Below are 18,550 nucleotides of genomic sequence, written 5' to 3'. Positions count from 1 at the left end.
CCAAACTACCCCTACGGGGCCTAGTTTGTGTTTAAACACGTTTCGGGCATAATGAAAGACACCTTACTGATGTCACAACATATTTGAGACATAATTAATTTAGGAAACCTGTATATAGCTCTCATGACTACCCGTCACGTTTACTACGCGTACGGTTTGGTTTATGTAACAAGTTTACATAAATTAACCGAAACGGGTCAAACCTTAACGGTTTTATCGCAATATCCAGAATGTGAATAATAAACCCATATTAAGCAAGTCTTCAAACTTGTCGGGTCTGAATCACATTATATCCGGTCTTCGCTTAATCGTGCGTACGAACCGTATCTTGAAACTAGCCGGTCTAAGCTTAAGCTTAATAAAAGACCCGTTAGGATTCTAATAGGTTATTATAAACCTTCGTTCCAGATAAGGAGGACCAGTAAAAGCTACGTGCATTTTGCTTATTGTGATTAATACTTACTCAGGTAAATACTTTTAACTTATTTTCCCTATACGGGCTTGGGTTACGGTATATAGCATACCGCTTGATCGAGCATCAAATCTCCACAGTTAAGTGGGTAGTTGAATAATTTGATCGGCTCGTTTAAACAGTCTTGATTACTTAAAGTCTTTGGGGGGTTAATGACCATGTCCCGGATATCCTTGGCATCATCTTACGAGATGGCCACGACCTGAGCACGGGGTGTAGGCGTACACCTGTCAGTGTATAACTCTATGATGTGGTGTGTCTATTAATCTTTAACCCGGACAAGATCCGGGCTACTGAACGCACAAGTAACATGTAATTCGTTCACAAGATTATAATATTAAATAATTCTCCCAAGTTAAAATAAAAATGTTTATGCCACGTGCATCCAAACCAATTTTCAATCATTTTCCAAAATGAGTCGGTTGATTGTATTTACCAGTGTAAACTGACGTATTTTCCCAAAAAGACTGAATGCAGGTACTAAACGAAATTGGCTGGATTGTCTCCTTAGCATCAATAAAAAGTTTCGCAAGCTTAGGATGCCTGAAGTCTGTTGAACTATTGTCTCATATTTTATTCGATCCGTCTATGGATAAACAATCGAACGTTGTGATACTTGATATTACAATAATTAAAAATTCGGTTGTATTGCATCTTTTAAATTGCTTCCGCTGTGCATATTAAATATTGTGTTGTTTGACTATTACGTTCCCAACCACGTCACGATACTCCCCCACCGGGCCCACCGGTGACACGTGAAAATCGGGGTGTGACAACCGGGGGGGAGGGGGCGGGATGGGTTGACGCCGGCGCCGAACCAAGACGGGGATTAGGACGTCCCCATACCCTGTAGCCTCATTATTTCATTGACTTCTAATATTATCTTGAAATGGGAAGTCAACTTCCATTCTAACCACAATAAAACCAAGAGATTTGCTATTAGCCTGGATCAAAAGTGAAGTATTCTCGAATTGAAATATAAATGAAGATAAAAGGAAAAAAATACAATGAATTCAAAGGATTCGGTAAAAAATAAGGTCTAATATATGTCTCTTCATTTATACATGTATTTGAGCTCAAATTGCTAAAATATAATCTTATGCTTTATGAAGTACTCAACTTCATGAATAAAATCATCAAAACATAGGACTCGAGAGGAGTTAGTTAATCATGTTGATAAAAACTTTAGGGGTGGAGTTCATAATATATTAGCCATTATCATCTATAATTATGTGATTGGTGTTAAGGATATGGCTTCTAAATCATCCATCATGTCTTTAGCTTTGTTCAGAATTTGGTATCCTTTTATCGTGCTTATCAGTTTATCCATTTGAAGTGGTGCTTATAGGTTTATCCATTTGAAGTGGTTACAATAAGTAGGGTAAACATTTACACGCCCATTCTTATAAGTATGGTTTTTGAGCTTTCAGAGTTTGAGTTAGATTTAGAGAATAATTAATGTGGTTTTACAAAATCTGTAATATGAATGGTGGCCTACTTTCGTACGTATGTTTGATTTTCATATCTTCAAGATGTTTTTTTGTGTTGTAGATTCAATTGCGTTCAGGTTCTCTATTGTTTTTGCGGGTCGTTATAGGTACTATATATGTCATCCGTTTGATGTTTGCAATGTACGCGAGCCGCAACTCGTACGGGCCTATTTACTAGTTTATTATTATGAACAAAAGTGTACAAATGAAAAGAAATTAAATAATGAAACCTGAGATATAATTCTAAACAGAGTGTAACTCGGATGTAAACAACTACAAAAATGCGTTAATGAGTTCACATGTATCAAAACTGTGGAGACTTATATATGCTGCATAAAATTATTAATTACTTACAAATATCATATTTTTATAATAAATTGTTAAATGTATATGAGCATTAAATGTCTTATTAATAATTTACAAGTAACAAAAATGCGTGAATGAGTTTACATGTATCAAAACTATCGAAAATTATATATGTTGCATAAAATTAATAATTACTTACAGATCTCATATTTTTAATAAATTGTTAAACGTATATGAGCATTAAATGTCTTAACTATAACTTATAAGTTTACAAATAATTATTATTTTAGAGATAAAAATGAATTATAAATAAAGCAAGGGAAAATGTTATAGAAATGTAACCAAGTTTGCTCATTGTTTCGTTTAAGTCATCCAAACTTTTTATATCTCTCTAAAATAACCAAACTTTAATTTAGTGTTCTAATAATGTGTAATTACCAGGTCATCAGGTTATCATATTTTTCTTTTATTTTTAATTTTCTTTTCAAGATATCCTGACATTAAAAATGAATATAAATAAAATAACACTAATAAAATGAAATATAGTGGTTGTATGTTGTACGTTTCTTTTGAAACTTAACTTTAGGTTTGACCTTGAAGACACCCAATGGACAACACTATTGCCATAACCCATCTCCTGCAGGCAAACGTATGCCGTTTGACAATCCACCTCCACCGTCAATAAGCTTGTCAGCTGCCGCCTCAATCATCTATCTTCGACTAACCGGCAGAAGAAACCCAAGAAAGATTTGTGATCTGAAACCCAAAATACATTGATGGCCGGAACTCATCAGTATCTCCGGTCAAGGATGAAAAAACGACTTCGCCGGAGAAACCTCACCGGCGAAATTTTGTTCCGATTCGTCGTCGTAGAATACCCCAACTCCGCCGCCGCCACCGCACCATCATCGACGCCAGAGCCAACGTCGGCTTTGAGACAATTTCTAGCCAGAACTGGGTGTGACTGACTGACTGGTGGAAGTCCGACTGTACCGGCTTGCAATGCAAGGTCCTGCGTTTTTATAAAATATAAAAATATAAATTAGGAAATAGTTAAAATTTAAAAAATTAGTAAAAAACCTGACACATCAGCTTAGTAACCTGGTAACCTGCTAATTACATAGTATTAGAACATCAAATTAAACTTTAATGATTTTAGAGAGACAAAAAAAATTACAGTGACTTAATTAGAACAAATGTCAAACTTGATTATATTTCTATAAAGTTACCCCATAAAGCAATTATGAAACCATATTCCAATTTTAAATACGACAATATCGTAGGGTTTCGTGATCGTGTGGATGAAATCGGTTATCTCAGTCTCGCGATCTTCACATACGGTACGTACCTCTCTCCATATATGTGTACGAGTTTACGTTTCCACTACCCCGTAGTCGGAAAGACTAAACTCGTTATTTTGTTATATTATTATGTGGCACGGACTCTTGAACAACTTATGATCACGAATTGAAGTTTTCACTACCTCGTAGTTAGAAATTTAGATTTGTTATTGTATGCTTTTGTGATGTTCAAGGTTATTTGCTATTATTATATCTATATATATAGTTATATTGTTTTAGCAAATATTGATTATGACCCACTGAACTACTAACCACTAACTGTGTCTCACCGAAAGGTGACGCGCTGAAAAACTGAATGTGAACTATTGAATATGATTATATGATACACTAAATGTGAACTGACTACGCATTAAATATTGAATGTGACACGCTGAAGGTGACTAACTGAATATGTGTTATATATATATATATATATTGTTTGATATATAGATATTGTTAAGAAAATGTATATTGTATTGTTGTTGTCCCATTGAGTAAACCCACTTTACTCAGGCGTACATTTGCCTTCTTATGTACGTTAGGTTGCAAGGATTGTCTCGAAAGCTTGGATGAATGGTTCGAGGTAATAAATACGCACATGGATTTTCATAAAAGTTTAAGATATTTTGTACAATATTTCGACTTTCTGATGTATTGTATAAGTAACACGTCAGCCCGTTCTGGGTTGGGGTGTTACACTCCCATCGCTGTCAGCTTGACACACAAGCTTTTCATTTTGAGAGTATCTATCTCTATTACTAAAGCAAAATAACTTTGACTATTTGACTCTGATGTGGCATTGCTATTTAGCCAGATAATTGTGTTTTAGGCGGCAATTTGCTTTCTCTCCTTTCTCATTCAGTTTCATGAGCGGCAAATGGATTTTAGGGCATTCTCCGTCATTCAATATGAAACCGCTCATATGCTACTCATATGGAAACTTCAATCAATCATCAATCAGTTGAAAATCTTCTCCAAAACCATGAATACCTTACCATTATTATCGCGTATGTACAGTTTATTATGTTCAATCGGAGATTCAAATGCCAAATCGCTTCATCAGTTTCGAATCTGAATCACCGGTTAGTGTTTTCTTGCAATTGCTTCTTATGTTATGGATTATGTTGATATATTGTTCGGATTGAAGCTCTGATTGTGTGTTTTTAGTAGTTATAAGAAAGCCCTAATTTCCTTTGTCTCAATTTTTATGTTGTTGCTGATTAAGATTTTGATTTTTTTTTTGTTTGCAGAGCTCAGGCACTTTTTTTGAATCTATCTATCTCTGAACGATTGAGGGAGAAAGCTGTTGAAGAGGTTAATCTCAAATAGATTATTATTTTTCTTATGGATTATTCTGCATGGTTTTATTAACTAGATGCACCTAAGATCTTTAATTTGAATTCTTATTTAATACAATAAGCTAGAGACCCGGAATAAAGTTAACTTAATCAAGATGGGTTGTTGTGAACCAAGCTGCTTTCTGATAACAAGTGTAGAGTAATTCTGATCTGATGGCATAATTGTTTCAAGTGCAGAGTAATTCTGGTCTGATTGCTATAGATTTTTATTATCATTTAATCAAATTTGTTTAAGTTAGTCATTTCTGTTTCCCATAAAGTGATGATTTTTTTTATTAACAAGGTATCAAATATTGAAGCTGTTTGAGGTGGAGATTTTAAAATAGTGAACTATTGATTTCTAATTGGATAGTTTTAAAGGGAAAGGTTATTTACTTTCTTATTCCCACAAATTACCAAGATTTATATGTTTTTTATTTCCTTAAATTTGATTTACAACTATTTTTTTTCGTTCTTGAAGGTAAATCTTATGAAAGAGCCTGAATCAAAGCAACATTACCAACGCCTTCTAGCTCGGAAGTTAAAACTTAGATTCGTCATGCAAACTTAGTTTTTTAACATTCCGTGTGATGTTTTGCTTAGAACTAGAACCAAATGTACTATTAAGAAAATAATGTATTGAAATCTTGAGTTAAGCGCAAAATCCTCTTACAAGAGAGGTGACTCCCAAGCATACAGAACTGCTACGCCTTGAAGAACAAGCCAGACAACAAGGCATAGGTTTATGGGACAGGGTTAGTTATTGTTACTTAACCCAACTAATTACTATTTTCTTTGTTAGTGAAATCACACTATATTGAATGCTTGTGTTTGATATGGTATGTTTACCATGCTTTCGATTGGATTGGATATTAAATTAAGAAAAAATGGATTATCATGAACAAGCATGGCTATTGATTCTTTAAACCATTTTTATGATTTCTTCATCGGTAAGGTACAATTGTTTTTGTTGATTCTATCATGTTGATCTTCTCGCATGAAGAAATGGTAGAGTCGGCAAAGACAAAAAGGTACGAATCTGGAATACTAAAATCTACTACATTCAAAATGCAACTGCAATTATACTTCTTTTGAGTCTATACGTGCCAAGTACCTTTAGAGCAGAAACTAAATTGTGTGTATATTCAGTGAAACGCCTTATATGATGAGGAAAAAAATAGAGTAAAATGCACGGATAGTCCCTGTGGTTTTGCAAAATAACACCTATAGTCCCCAACTTTTGGAAATTACACTGGTGCTCCCTGTGGTTTAACAGTTTGTTACTCGGATAGTCCCTGGAGTGGATGACGGTTAGTTCTCTCCGTTTAGTGGATGTGAAATGACAAATTTACCCTTCATCTTCTCCACTCTATAAAAACAAAACAACCCCACCCCCACCTTTGTCTCCGTTTCCCCCACCATTAACCACCACCGCCTCTGTCACCACTCCCCACCACCACCTCTGCCATCCCCTTCCACCACTCCGGTAATCAAGCATCAAGCATCAACGGTGAAGATCAAGCATCAACGGTGGCGATGGACGTTGACGACGTCGAAGCACTCGATATCTTCAGTGAAGGTCCTCTCGTCGCCATGGATCACCACCGCTTAGCCGATTCCGATTTCTTCAACTCCTTCGAAGACGATTTCGATGACGCTGATATCAGCTGATGTTCATGTTATCTTATCATGTTAATCTCTTCAACTTTTTTTATCATTGTCTGATTGTTATCTTTATGATCTGGACTCTGTTTTATTATGTAGGTTGTGGTACAAGTTATTATTCGGGTTTTAACCTTATTGATGTTGATATCGTGTTAATTAATTGAATTTTTTTATTGTTATTTTTATGATCTAAACTTTGTGTTGCTATGTTGGTTCTGGTACGCGTTAGGTTATTAAATGGAGTGTTAGTTTTATAATTGGTGAGTGGTGACTTGATTGAGATTGTAGATGAGTATATAGTTTATGTGCGAATTGGTTCATGTTGGTGTTACTGTGTGTTAGAAATCTAGGAAAGTCAGCAGTAAGGGAGAAACAACAAATGGTTCTTTTTGTATTTTTTGTGGGGAGTGGGAGAAGGGGATGACGGCGATGATGATGGGGAGTGGTGACAGAGGCGGTGGTGGTGATGACGGTGGTGGGGAGTGGTGGCAGTAGCGGTGGTGGTTGGTGGTTAATGGTGGGGGGACAGAGAGAAAGGTGGGTGGTGGGTGGGGTTGTTTTGTTTTTATAGAGTGGAGAAGATGAAGGGTACATTTGTCATTTCACATCCACTTAACGGAGAAAACTAACCGTCATCCACTCCAGGGACTATCCGAGTAACAAACTGTCAAACCACAGGGAGCACCGGTGTAATTTCTAAAAGTTGGGGACTATAGGTGTTATTTTGCAAAACCACAGGGACTATCCGTGCATTTTACTCAAAAAAATAATCTAAATTCATTGCTGAAGTGGTGTTGATGTGAATAAATGGGGTTCACATGTTGGAAAATGCAGAGTCGATGAAGAAAACAACACCATCTTTATGCTTTTCCTCTTTTATTTCCTAATGACTACTTGATGCCTTTAGATATAAGAAATGGCTAGAGAAACTGGCTTTTGTAAGTGCAAGAGAAAGTGATGCTTATTATTGAATTATAGTTTTAGCACGCTCTACTGATTAACACATGTTCTTTTTTTTTTTTTTGTGATAGCCCTTTTTAATACAAGTTGATCAGTTTCAATGTAATTTCCCAATCGGTATGTTTTTCTTTTTCTTCTTTTCTTTCTTACTACCTTTATGCTTCATGTAGTACAACGAATGTTGAGTTTTATTGCTATTGAAATTATTAATTTGCCACATTTAGTTGTAGTGAAATATTGTAGTTTTGCTGCATTTTTGTAGTTGCAAAAAGTGCAGTTTTCTGCTGTTAAAAAAATTGTATGTGTTATTCAGCTGTCAAAAGACTAAGGGAAGTCAAAGTGAAATATAATAATCATATCTATGTTGTCCATGGCCTAACCATGATGATTCTTAGAGATCAAGTGGCGTTACGTATAGTGCCTGAATCATTAGAACATGGCAATAGAACTTTTATTTGCTGAAATAGATGTGCTTCAAGTGAGTGTGGTGCGTTTTTTTTTTTTTTACTATGGTTCATAGTTGAGCTGGTGTTCTTGATGAGGTACAACGTATACTGCTTCTTAGATCACTCACATCCCATTCCGTATCACATCTCAATCCATATAATTTAGAGAAACTTTAAAAAAAATCACCAAATATGGAACTTTATCCTATTCTCTAAAATGGGGATTAAATTTAGAGACTAACTTTTCATGCCTTATATTCAGGTATTTATTGTTTGCTGCTCATACCCTTTTCCTTATATATTGTGAGTGGAAGGACAGATTAGAGAAGAGAAGACATATAAATTATTATTTAGTTAATACAGATAGAAATGGTAGCATGTGCTCAAAAAGCACTTGCATTCGAAGAAAGATAGATGTAAAAGATGGTGCAAGAGTCGAAGAGGCTTAAAAGAGAAGCCATGAAGAATTCAAAGGTAAAAATATGGACATGGTACAGACATTGAATATTTCGTTATTTTGATTAAAGAGGTTGAGTATTTCGTTATTATTTTGTTTAAAATTTAGACTAAAATACTAAATGTGAGGTTGTTACCAGCTGCAAAGGATTATGTAGGGGCAGTTTCGAAATCAAGATTTGTACTTAAAGAAAACGAGGATAATCTAGACGTGTTGTTGCTGCTTCGTTGTTGTGCCTACCATCATTTAGTCGATCATCATGTTGCTATTAGATTTTTACTACACATTTTTTAAATTTCTTTTGGAAACATAATATTAATTGATTTTGATTACAAAGTAAGAGTTAATTACGTTTTTCGTCCCTGTGGTTTGTTAAAAATCACTATTTCAGTCCATTAGTTTAAAAATTGCGAAAACAGTCCTTGTGGTTTCACTTTCGTAACTATTTCAGTCCACCTTCGTTAACCTCATCTATTTGTGTTGTTTGCTGAAGAAGCTAATGATCGTATTGATTGACAGGAAGATGTGGTTTCAGCTTTGTGAGTTTTGATTTGGGATCGGGTATGTGTTACTAACCGGCTGCCCACTTTTATTTTCAATGCAATATTGTTGATTAGAGGAGATTTATATATTTATATACTATAATTGAGGTAGATTAAGGAGATAAAAGTGCTAGGCTAGAATGAAGAGGGGGTGCGTGGTTAAACCAAGGCTTTTTGGGTTGATAATTGTTGTGATTTTTACTGCTATAATTGTATTTGGCTGGGCATGGGTATGTGTAGGTGGACTGGAGGTCTTAGGATTCGAGTTTTGGGAATATAGATGTCATTTTGCAGGCGCCCTACTATCTTATCCTGGTACTCAGTGCATCTATGTAAGGTTTACAATTTGGGATTGATGTGCACTTTGGCTGCATCATATTGATTTATAAAATCTACAAGTAGTTCGAGTAGTTATAATCTATTTCAAAACCAAATTTCTATATGTGGTTACTATGATCTCCAAACTTAATTTTTAATATTAGATAAACTTTATGCCTTTAGATTACTTAAAAACTTTAATTAAGAGACATTCTGACCTCAACTCATTTTAGTTATCAGTTGGAAAATTTTAAAGGTGTTTACCCAGTTTGGTCTTTTAGTCCTTTTTTATTTATTTTTTATTATACTTAGAGTTTTCAATTAATAGACTAACCTAACTCTAAGAGGCTTATGCATTCAAGTTAAGTCCAGTTGAGAACTCATTATCAAACTACAAAATCAGCACCCATACATGTCTTCCAATATATGTGTATATATGTCACGTGACTCGACACCAATACCGGTCTAAATTTTGATTAACGCATTGCTTAAGACTCACGTCGGTATTTCAGACCTCCGACCAGTCTTCCGGCGAACCATCAATGAACAGGTTTCGATTCACACATCCGCACACGTGTCGAAAATTTAATACCTCTGTCGATCTAAGTTTTGATGTGCTTATTTCCGCCGATTTTTGGCTCTTTCTTTTTTTATTATTTTGTGATCAAATTAAAAGTTGTTTCAACTAGAAATGAGTGTAGAATTTGGTGAATATGATTACAGAAACGATTTCATAGCTGTTGTAATGTTCATTATTAGTTTATTTCAATTGATTTTAGATGCATTATCCACTGTGGCTGCTGGATTTGTTGTGAGTTTTTGAGGTCAACGGTTTTTTTATTGCAGGTTACTGACCCCATTAATCCTCGATTAGGGTCATCTCTAGCAACATGAAAGAAACGATCCAAGAATGTGTTTATGAGTACATCAGTTTTGTGACGGGTGAGTCAAATAGTCTTGCCAAAGTAAATTGCTGAGTTTTACAAACATAAACTTTTGACAAGTCATATCATAATTAGTTATTCCATAAACTTTTGACAAACCATAACATGTCAAAGTTGATATTTAAACCTTCTTCATCTGATGTGCTTAGACCCATTAAATTCTAATTTTTCAAATTTATCCCCGTATTTTCATTCTTTAGCTTAAAAGAAAAAAGGCTACTTTTTTGTTTGTGTAATTTAATTTATTTAGGAGAAAGAAGATGGTTCCAGGAGGATTGATGAAGGCTGTGATAAGACCAGGAGGTGGTGATGCTATGCCTTCTGATGGTGATCAGGTTTCAAATTGATTTCTATTTGTGCATCTGTATATTCATGATCTGTGTTTTTTGTATTATTTTTTTATTTGGATTTAGTGCATAGATAATTTTAACTGTTAGTTTTGCTATTGGTGGGATTTACTGAGTATGATGATGATGATATAATTTCAACTGTTAGTTGATAGGTAATTCTAGCAATTTTTTGATGCACATCTGTAGTTTTGGGATGAATAATCAGTTAAATCCATGTATGCAATAAGATCAATATGGAAGTTATTGTAACATTTCTTTGAAAGTGCGAAAGCTGTCAAATTCGTCTCATAAGGTGAATGGTATTTTAAATGGTTGGAGAAATTAGACCCCTTTTTGCAAGTACTTGAATAATATGTGGCAGTAATTGAACTAATTTGTTACTACGATTACCTTTGTTATACACCTAACTACCTAAGCATGTAAGGTGCCATAGAGAAAGCATAACTGCATTCTTTTATTAATGTTTTGTTTTGTGCAGGTCATATATCATTGCACTGTTCGTACGCTAGATGGGGTGGTTGTCCAATCTACTCGCTCAAAATTTGGCGGTGCGCTTGACTTTACATTTCATTTTTTCATAATTTTTGTGGATTTTTATCCATTGACCCTGTTAATCAGTTAAAAAAGATTAAAAGAACGTAGTGCACTTTAAATCCATTTTCATCATAAATAGCAATTCTACTTACAGAAAGACACACACACAGCCAGAAAGCAAGTTAAAAATCCACAAAAAAAATTAACTGGCTTTCTGGACGTTTGTGTGTCATTCTGTAAGTATAATTGCTATTTATGATGAAAATGAATTTAAAGTGCACTATGTTCTTTTAATCTTTTTTTTGTGTATAAGGAGGATGTGGATGTACTATAGGGATGAGCTCGGTACCATCCGGTACTGAATCGGTACCGAAAATCCTCAAAAATGGGTACCGGTACCGAATATACCCGGTTCGGTACGGTTCGATACCGGTATAGTTTGGTACCGGTACGGTACTGGTATTTGAGGGTAAAAACCGGTACCGGAAATGCTAAAAGTCGATACCGAAAAAGTGCCTGGTTCGGTAAATTCGGTACCAGTACCGGGAACGATTTGCTCATCCCCAATGTACCGGTTGTGACAACCCGTGATTTACGGCTCTTAATTTCGTAATTAACAGGCGATTAACGCGACAATAAATAGTGTTTACAGCATGGATTAACTTAATTAGGCCTTTGGAGTGCCTGGGAACGTTTATCCGACTTTACAATGCGCGAACGGTGGTTTACAGAGAAACCTGTGAAACGTTAAACGGCAATGGATTGAAACCGAACAGGATACTGACAACGCCGACAAATATTAAATTTTTACGATATATATTAGCTTCGTAATAAAATTTTTGTGACTACAGTCGAAATCGGATAGAAAAACGAATTAAAACGGCGAACGACGCCTTTTACGCGAAATTTTACAGTTATCAACGCGCGAACGCGACTACAACGGATACCAACATTATTTTTGCACGAAATATTAATTTACTAGGCTACGGTGATTTCGGTTTTGACAACGGGTCTCGTAGGAATTACGGGCCACTTACACACGAGGATTGAGCTTGTGGGCCCTGGGCCCAAGCTCAAAACCCACAAGATCTCACTAAATCTAGGAAATCTCTACAAAATTTACTCCAAATCTTAGCAAGATCTCTAGAAATCTTGCCCAAATCTTGTCAAAATCTACACAAAAGATCCTTAAGATCTCAACATCTTTTAAATAGGGCTTATGGCTTTCTATTTCTCATTACACAAAATAAACACAGACTTTGAGTCTGTACCCTCTATCTCTCTCGATCTCTTATGCATACACTCACACACAAACATTCCCTTCATCTTCCATCTTTCAAAACCTGCACACCTACATTAATTAGGAACATCACCTTCCCTCTCTGATAAAACCGCCGGCAACCGGAGCTAATATTCCGGCGGTGGAGCCCCCCTTCCATCTCTAAAACGATCCGACCCCCCCCCTTCGATTATCAGAACGGATCACCACCACCACCGTCCGGTGGTGGTGCGGCGGCGACAGAACAGAAGAGGAGAGAGAGGATGGAGAGAGAGAAGCTGAGAAGAGGGAGAGAGAGAGACGGCGGAGGTTGATGATGGCGCCGGCGGGTGGTTCGACGACGACGGCAGAGCCGCTGGTCGACGGCGGCGCTGACTCTCCGGCTTGCTTGGTTTTCTGGTGAGGATCGGCGGCGGCTCGGTTCAGCTTCAGGTATGTGGTTTCCGTTTCGGGTCAGCTCAAAGAATGTTTCGAGTTTTGCTTTGGGTTCACAGGGTTGTTTTTGGTTCGGGTCAGGTCGTCGACACCAATTTCTGTCCGAATCAGTCACAGCTCGGGTTCACGGTGATGTTTAAGTCTCGGGTCAGAATTCGAGTTCCTGGTCAGCCGCAGATCGGGACTCAGTTCAGATTATTTTGGACTCGGTTCAGCTTCAGAAGCGGTACGGGTTGACTCGGTCAACTCAGCTTACGGGTCAACTCGGTCTGGGTCAACAGTGGTCAACATATCAGTTCGGGTGACGTTTCGGGTTCGGGACTCGGTTAGTTCAGCCGCGGTTCGTGGTCCAGTCAAAGTTGGTCAGAGTGGTCAAGACAGTCAACGGTGTGGTTCGGATCAGTTGGTTCGGGTCAGATTTGGCTCGGTCAAACTCGGTCAACCGAGTCAACTCAGTTGACCCGGTCAACTCATTCAACGACTCGACACAAGAATTGGTAAAGAATCTTAGTAACGCGATTATTTTAGTCATTTTTACATTATTAACGTAAACGAGCTCGAACCGACATTTCGTTACAAGATTTTATATTTAGTCGATGGTTTATTACGCGATAAAAGTTATATATTCGATTGCTTTGATTATATTGTTTGAATCTTGTTGATTTTTTTATAAAACAACGACAACTTGTGTTGTCGGGGACGTCCAAAAACAGAGGAAACTCTGCCCGTTTTTCGAGAAAACCCGTAAAAGCAAAACATGTTTTATTGAAAAGCGACTTTTATGAGAACCAATATAAATGTGTGTAACACTTTCGACGACACTTTATCACATACGAAAACGACAATTCTTTTATAAAAGGAATATATTTTTTATATTTAATTCAAGCGCCGAAACGGCATATACGTATATTTTTGGCAAATATGCACAAGACGTGATATATATAATACAAGTTATTATATATTACTTTCATACGAAACGCGATATATGATATGAGTTTGTTATATGATATTTTCATAGAAATATTCTTTTATACACGTATGACTACTCGAGACGGCTAACACACCTACAACGATATATTTATATATTTTTATATAAATATTTATTCATTTTAAGTCTCTCGGAAACTAAGTCTTTTGCAAGACTTACTAAACTGCTACTGACATTAAACGAGACTTAACACATATAACTTAATCTTTTCCATTAAGTTAACAACTTACTGTCGAATCGTTCGGCTAACGATTCGGTAGAGCTCGGTGACACGTAGGCTAGTTACCACTTTTGTTTAGAAACTTATAAGGTATTCCGTGTTAGGAATATTGTAGAAAGCACGCTAGCGAGTCTCATTTTGGAAACGACATCACGGAGTCGTAATTAGCTAGCTTTACACATGGAAATTCAGGTGAGTTCATAACCCCACCTTTTACGGCTTTACATTTTTATAAATGTTTTCGGGGTGGAAAGACATGCACGTTTTGCAAAAACATACAAAGTTTAGAACAAACGCAAAACTCGTATTTCTAAATCATATTACGAAGGGATTTCGAGGAACACAAATGAATTACGAAAGGTTTAAACATACCGGTTTTTACAAAAACAAATGCTTATTTTCGAAATGTGAATGATATTCGGCCAGGGTGACCAGGAATTTGGTCAGGGTGACCAGGGATTCGGTCAGGGTGACCAGGGATTTATTTTACATATGGTATGGTTAGTGTAAAGAGGGTTACTACTTAGATCATGTGAGCGGGTAGGCGGGAACTGGAGGCCATTAATCCTCATTGTAGGACTGAGGGACGTAAGCGGTAGATCTATCTGGGTGTAGCGAGCCCAACCCCAGGCCCAGCAGAACGGACCTTGGGGTGACTTTGTGCCCAACGCAAAATCCGCTAGGTTTGAGTCTTCCTACTTGCACTTCACACATATCAATGGCCTTGCAAACCATTGGTGATCTCTTTTTCCTTATCTGCTACATACCAGAGATTTTATACTTACGGAAACTTCTTGTTCATACAAATTAACTACCATGTTTTATACAAATTCAAAGAATTATGGGGGTATGGAGTCAAAGTCAGGGTGGGCATTGACGGTTATGCGAACATTACAAATACAAGGCTTTACAAATACATGGTTTTATGAACATAACGTGTTACAAACACAACGTTTCCATATAACTTGGCAAGAAAATGATTTTTAAATTCATTTTCTCAATACTATTTCAAAAACCGGTTACCAAAGATTTATTTCATACCTTTCACAACTCAAAAGATTTATCTCAAATCTTTTATGAACAAACTATGAACTCGCTCAACTTTATGTTGATTTTTCGCATGTTTCTTTCTCAGGTTACTTTTCTAAGACAAGGCATTGTTGGAATAGGAGAACCATGTGGAGTCGGGTACTTAGTGGGCGTTCATTTTCTAAAAGACTTAGCTTATTTGCTTCCGCTGTGCAATGAAGATACCAGTCCGGTCACGCCAGCTCTGATGAATGTTAACATTCTTTTTTTGCTGCAAAAGTATTATCTGATGTAAAATTATTAGCTTCATAGGTAGGAGGTGATGTTCAATATTACAATTAATAGTCTTTATGTAATCTGAATGCAACAAGTTTAAGCTCTGGGTTGAGAAAGTATAAGCTCATTATATATCTTTTGTCTTCTTAGAAGTCTTGGCTCATTGAACAATTAAGATATTTATGATACAAACTATCATCAAGTTAAGTTTTGTTTTTCCCCGAAAAGTTTTTGAACACAAAAGCACATAGGTATTTAGGTTTTCTAGCCATTGTAGTGTTAGAATTAATGATTTGTAGGTTGATGGTATGATTGAATGATTTTTAGGCTGATAGTGGGAAGCTAGCAGAGTTAGATGGGTTCACTTATTCATGGAGCTAAGGACGTCAGTGCAGATTGCTTGGGTCAGATTTCTAATGTGTATTGGGTTGTCCCATATATGTGTTTCTTGCCTATTGTTTCAGGACTCTGCTGGTTAAATACACCTGCCCACATCGTCAGCACCGGTTAGTTTCTAATACTTATGAATAGGTTGATTTGGTCTATGCATTAACTTTAATGGGTCATATTTTCTTAGTACAAGGTCTTTAAATTAGTGTACCCATTTATATGATGTTTTTTCATATATTATTATAGGTTGATGGTATGATTAAATTTAAAGAAAGTATGTTAGTTAACTACTCTGTTTAGTTTATATATTTTTTGTAACAATTTATTCACATTATGTTCTTATTCATGATTCGTATCAATAAATTTCAGTTTTTATTGCCTTTTTAGCTTGGTTTCTGTTCTATTCGATCCGAACATTATGACAAAAGAATCATATTCTCATGTCTTCTTTTTTTATTCAAATTTTTTTCATGTTAGTTTCTAATTATTTAACCAGTTTATAAATCTTGACTTCAATTATTCATCCAATTTCTATATAATTAACAGCAACAACACCAATTAAGCTTTGTATAACACCATACTATGGTTCTCATGAGTTAAACTTACCTAAATTGATTGTGCTATTCTTTTTTTTTTTTTTTTGTATTATCTTAAAGATAAGGCTCAATATACAAAATCCAATGTGAGTGCTCTAACTTGATGTGTACAGATTGCATGTCAACTTAATTGTTAAATTGAGACGGTATATAAGTCTATTAAATCAAGAATATCAAATTAGATCTAAGACTGAATGGGTCAAATGGAATGGGAATGAAAAGAAAGCGGTAGACTGAGACTTATAATGAGAGTATTTGATGTTTTGAATGGATAATATCACATGAAAAAGAAAAAATAGTAATTTGCATTTGAATGTGTCGATTTCTTTAGTTGTATAATCATTGTCTCTGTATTACAAAAAATCCAATCAGCCCTATTGTTCGGTGTATATAATGTGTTTACTAATTAATTTTCAAGTAACTGATGCATAGATTAGCAAAGAGGCATTGGTGGATAATTCATTAACAAAGGAGGGTGGGCATGTGCCCACTGGACAACCCATAAGTTTAGTGGTTGTGGCCCAAGCGCCCAAGCTTTTTTGAATTGTGCCAAATTAGTTCCCCCAGTCTCTGCTCATTCCCTCTTCCCCCTTTGTATTAGTGAGCATCACAACTCAGGAGCCAGTCAAGGCACAGCGATCATTTTGTTCTGAACAGTGGCTAAGGATAGTGGTCGTTACTACATACGGGAAATTGGGTAAAGCTGGTGTTATTTGTAATCAATTGCTATTTTGATTCAGTTCGAGTTAAAATGGAGATTGTATATGAAATTGGTTATATTAATATTCAAAAAAGTCATGTTAGATAAGGCTGCTCAACAGGGGTAAAGGAGGATTAAGAATAGAGTTTGCAACGAGATCCAGAGAACACAAACAGGTAATTAACTCTCCATTTCTAAGCAAGGTGGTATTTTGGTGTCAACTTTTATAACCCTTTCATTCTTAATGGGTGTATGTTTAGGCATGGCAAGATAAAATGGAACCTTTAGCAGTGAGTTAGAGGAAGAGAATTTGGTATTGTTGCAAGTAAAGGACACTTTTGTAAGCCCAACTTTTGCGTAGTCTGTTTCAATATATATATAAGCGCGACAATTGTGTATATATATCATGCAATTTCTTATGTGACGATGAATGAATTATGTTGATATTTATATATTTTCGTTGTATAGGTTTTCTGTAAGACATATAGACATGTTGATTCTACAGTATATTTAATGGGACATATTTTCGGGACTTGGAAAGGAGTGTTTCCTCCTCAAACGCTTCACTCAATAGAGAGAACTCGGTTTATAATTAGTTAGGAACGGATCAACTTCAAATTCAATCAAACGCTTCATTTTAATTTGATATTTACGTTAGTATTCATGTATTTCGATTATTTGGTGTACCCTATATCATTTCCATTAATATTTCAACGTTTATATAATTAAAATATTTACGTCAAAAATGTTAAAGTAGTTATTTTTATTATTAGCTACCCGTGTAACACACGGATACTTAGACTAGTGTATATTATAGCAAAAGAGTCATGAAACACAGCAAGTTTAAAAGAATATGATGCTTTATTGTCTGGTACATAAATATTAGGTGTACAAAATTGAATAGTAAACTCTAGAGACAATCAAATTTGTTAATTAATAGATAGTAATAGATAGTAATAGATGGTAATAGATAGTAATTACTGTCTTCCAAGAACTTTTAATTGAGAATCCCTTGGCCCTAGATTTTATTGCCTCTCTGAAAATTTTGCCTATCTTAAGAATGGTGTTGGAAAAGCGTTTTGCTCCTGAAGCACTATTAGTATTGTCAACATTGGATACTAAGTTATTAAGAACACAATGATGTAAGAACACAATGATGTATAAACGTTGTTAACTTATCTGAAAAAGAAAAATAAACGAGAATGTGTGAATCCCAATAGTATGTCCATAATATTGTTAACAAGATGCAAACCATGGCGTCAAGTAAACAATGAAGTTTTACTAACCCCACACAAGCAATTGCTAGGTGTTAACCATCAACAAGTACAACAATCACAAAAACTCGCAGCGACTGATCTTATCATTTAAAATATCTTTACAATTACTTTAGTAACTTCTATATTTGATATTGGTTCAACGGCCTCTCTAAAAGATTTCTTAGACATAATGATGTTTGTACGTATGTTTAATTGGATT

General features: G+C 35.6%; 2 long non-coding RNA genes across 6 annotated transcripts; both read left to right on the top strand.

Moving 5' to 3' along the window:
• The first annotated feature begins 8,289 nt into the window (after positions 1 to 8,289).
• On the top strand, positions 8,290 to 10,304 carry LOC110871289. Its single transcript, XR_002553622.2, has 3 exons — positions 8,290 to 8,490; positions 8,993 to 9,034; positions 10,180 to 10,304. It is a non-coding gene; the product is annotated as an uncharacterized LOC110871289 (long non-coding RNA).
• A 2,003-nt stretch (positions 10,305 to 12,307) lies between these two features.
• Positions 12,308 to 17,608, top strand: LOC110873321. Of its 5 annotated transcripts, none has more exons than XR_004865328.1 (5): positions 12,308 to 12,872; positions 12,957 to 13,372; positions 14,188 to 17,250; positions 17,335 to 17,414; positions 17,543 to 17,608. It is a non-coding gene; the product is annotated as an uncharacterized LOC110873321 (long non-coding RNA). The 5 variants fall into 5 exon arrangements; XR_004865329.1 differs by lacking the exon at positions 17,543 to 17,608 and having other exon boundaries at positions 12,310 to 12,872; positions 14,199 to 15,424; positions 15,716 to 17,250; positions 17,335 to 17,528; XR_002555044.2 differs by lacking the exon at positions 17,543 to 17,608 and having other exon boundaries at positions 12,309 to 12,872; positions 17,335 to 17,528.
• The last annotated feature ends 942 nt before the right edge of the window (positions 17,609 to 18,550 follow it).

Source organism: Helianthus annuus, chromosome 8 (assembly GCF_002127325.2).
Source record: "Helianthus annuus cultivar XRQ/B chromosome 8, HanXRQr2.0-SUNRISE, whole genome shotgun sequence".
Taxonomy (NCBI): domain Eukaryota; kingdom Viridiplantae; phylum Streptophyta; class Magnoliopsida; order Asterales; family Asteraceae; genus Helianthus; species Helianthus annuus.
The sequence above is the reverse complement of the archived record's forward strand: the minus strand, read 5'-3'. Positions and strand labels throughout refer to the sequence as shown.